The sequence below is a fragment of the Phoenix dactylifera genome, unplaced genomic scaffold (genome assembly GCF_009389715.1).
Source record: "Phoenix dactylifera cultivar Barhee BC4 unplaced genomic scaffold, palm_55x_up_171113_PBpolish2nd_filt_p 002123F, whole genome shotgun sequence".
NCBI classification, from domain to species: Eukaryota; Viridiplantae; Streptophyta; class Magnoliopsida; order Arecales; family Arecaceae; genus Phoenix; species Phoenix dactylifera.
In genome coordinates, this window is record NW_024069393.1 from 16661 (window position 1) to 20168 (window position 3508).

Genomic DNA, 3508 nt, shown 5'->3' on the forward strand with positions numbered 1-3508 from the left:
CGTTATTTAAACGAAAGAGCATCACCTTGTAGCAATAGGTACCCCCGTCGGTGATGAAGGCTGTCTTTTCTTCATCTTCGGGCGCCATCCGGATCTGGTTGTATCCGGAGAAGGCATCCTTGAATGCCAACAGCTCATGTCTCGAGGTGGAGTCCACGAGCTGGTCGATGCTGGGGAGTGGGAAGCTGTCCTTTGGGCAGGCCTTGTTCAAGTCGGTGTAGTCCACGCACATACGCTATTTTCCGCTAGCCTTTTTGACGAGGACCACATTGGCGAGCCACTCTGGATAGGATATCTCCCGGACCGGCCTTGAGGAGTTTATCAACTTCCTCGGCTGCTGCTCGTTGTCGTTCGGGGGCGGCACCTCGCTTCTTTTGTCGCACAGGCTTGCAGGTTAGTTTTACTTGGAGTCGGTGGACCATGACCTCCGGATTTATCCCCAGCATATCTGTGGGCAACTAGGCGAAGACGTCCATGTTGATCCGCAGGAAGCTGACGAGGCGATCTCTCTCGCGATCATCGAGGCCGGAGCCGACCTGCATGGTTAGCTCGAAAAAGTTTCGCGTAAAGGAATTTGAATGAGCAGCTCACCAGGCTCTACCCGATTCTTCTGAGGGCCGACCCGTGCCTCTAAAGTTTCGGCCGAGGGCTGGTCATCCGTTGTCGGAACTGACACCTCGGCCGGTTGCTTTGCCTCGTGGGTCGCCATATACCATCGTCTCGCTACCGCCTGGTCCCCACGGACTTTGCCAACTTCAAGGCTGGTGGGGAATTGCATGAGTAGGTGGCGGGTCGAGACCACGGCTCGAAGAGCGTTGAGCCCTGGTCGCCCGAGGATGGCATTATAGGCTGAGGGCAAACGCACTACGAGAAAATCCATCCTCACGGTACGTTCTCGGGGGACGAGTCCGACCGTGACTAGGAGATTGACCTCGCCCTCCACAGGAACCGAGTCTCCAGTTAATCCGACCAGCGGGGCATTCATCCTTCGCAGTTGCTTTTCTGTCATCCCCATTCTAGAATAGGCATCAAAATACAAAACATTCGCCGAGCTTCCATTATCAATTAAGACGCGTTTTACATCAAATCTATTCATAACCTTCGAGACGACCATAGCATCGTCGTGGGGAGTTTCGACTCTCTCCAAGTCCTCATCCGAGAAGGAGATGGTTTCGGAGGCGCAGGCGCTTCGAGGTGGCCCCTTCCTCTGTAGCTCCGCCTCAAATGGTGTTGATAGTGCCGGCGATGGGCCTGTTGGCATTTGGATCTTCGGGCTGTGCGGCATTCTCCATTGGCCTTTTCTCTTCACGCCGGTTTCGCACGAACCGGTCGAGTACTCCTCGGCGAATGAGTGCTTCGATTTCGTCTCGGAGCTGGAAGCAGTCCTCCGTATCATGGCCGTGGTCCTGGTGAAAATGGCAGTACTTCCGGGGATTATGCCAGGCTCCGGGGTCTCGCCTTGGAGGCGGAGGCCGGAAATAATCCCGTCCCTCGATCTCCATGAGAATCTCAGTCCGGGGAGCGGTAAGGGGAGTGTAATTTTCGTACCTCCCGTTGGGTGTGCGGAGCCGCGGTGGTGATCTCGGGCGAGGTGGAGACCTTGGTCGGGGCGGTCCCCGCAGCCGAGGTGGACTCTTCAGATGGGGCGGGTTCTTGGCTCGGCGCGGAGACGGGCTTCTGGGGTGGCCACGCTCCTCACGACGCCTTTTCTGCTTTTTGGAGGTCTGCTCAGCTCCGCTCCATCTAGAAGTGACGGCTTCCTCGACTTTCGCGTACTTCCGCGCCCTGACTAACATCTCGGTGAGGTCGGCTAGGAAATTCTTCTCAATAGAGAAGAGAAACCTATAAGACCGGGCTCCAGTCTTGAGTGCCGACATAGCTATGGACTGGTCCAGCTCGCGGACCTCCCAGGTTGCAGCAGTGAAGCGGTCCAAATATTCCCTGAGCGACTCCCCCTCCTTTTGCTTTATGTCGAGGAGGGAGTCTGAAGTTCGTCACTGGGGTCGGCTGGCAGCAAAGTTGGTGGCGAACTGCCTGCCGAGCTGCTCGAAAGAGGAGACCGCGCTGGGTTTCAACCCGGCAAACCAAAGCCGAGCTGGTCCCTGAAGCGTTGCCGGGAAGGCCTTGCAGAGCATGGCCTCCGAGGATCCCTGCAGCGCCATCAGGGCCCGATAACTTTCCAGATGGTCGAGGGGGTCGGTCGTGCCATTGTAGGGCTCCACCTGGGGCATTTTGAACCTCGGCAGGACCGGCTCGTCCTTGATTTGTTGGGAAAAAGGGGACCTCGTGGTGAACTCGAAGTCACCCTCGCGCCCCACCCTCCTCCTATGGAGCGCTTCGATCTGGCGCTCCAGTCTCTCGACTTTCTTGTCGAGCTCGTCACTCTGGGGGATCACCGCGGTGGTCCGCTCGGGCGCAGGCTGCCCTGGGACTGACTCAGCCTCTGACGGTTGCGGCCAGTCGCCAGGACCCCTCACTGGGGGTTCTCTCCAGGAGGATACTCGGGCATGGAGATCTTGGCCCTGGAGGGCCGGTCCACTTGCGGGGGGCACCGGCTGAACCGGGGCCTGAGGTAATGGTGCTGTCGGGATGCCCCCAGGTTGCAGGCCTTGGACAATAACAGCCAAGGCCTGAATCTGCTGCACCAGGGCATCAAACTGTTCCGGCCAAACTTGGGGAGTCGAATCGGCCGGAGGTGGTGAGTTCTGGACATAATGTCCGGGACTAGATGGAGGAAGCCGGGAGGCATTAGAAGCTCCCTTGCTTCTCAGCTTCATGGCCGCGACTCGGGCCCTTCCTCTAACGCCAACTGTTGCTGGAATTTGGACCCGGGGATGACCGCTGGGCCGGGAAGGAGGAGCTCCGGTGGGAATCGGCGGTGATGGGATACGGTCCGTCGGGGTGTGGCGTCCTCCGGGAGACCTGCAAGAAGCCGGTGGCCGGGGTCTCTGGCGCCGGCCCTCCGATGCTTAAGTCAGAGGGGGCCAGTATAAGAGTGGAGATAGCAGTAAGAAGTTGGAGTTCTCATTGTTCAGCCCCCCCCTCAAATGGAGGAATTCCCCTTTTATAGAGGGAGCTGGGTTACCTGTGATATGACGGGGCAATCGGCCTGTCGTACAGTCTGGCATGCAGTAGAATTAATGTTCGATCGTGTGAGTCAACACCGTTACTGTTGGAGATCAGGCCGGAGCCCTTAAGTCGTCGTCGAGTCATACCATCATCAGCGATTAAGTGGGTTTGCCGTAAGAGGCTCGACGTCCGTAGACGACAGAAGCCATATGCTTTAATCGTTGAGTGAACCGGAGATCAGGAGAAGTCATACGTTTTGATGGCTGAATGAACCGGAGATCATCATGAACCATACTCATTTAATGGTTGAGTGCGCCGAAGGCCTGCAGAGGCCACGCGCATTAATGATCGGGTGTGCCGGAGGCCTGCGAAGGCCATGTGCATTAATGGCTTGACGACGGTAGCAGGATATGGTGAGATTGAGTATCTGGAGTAAGGC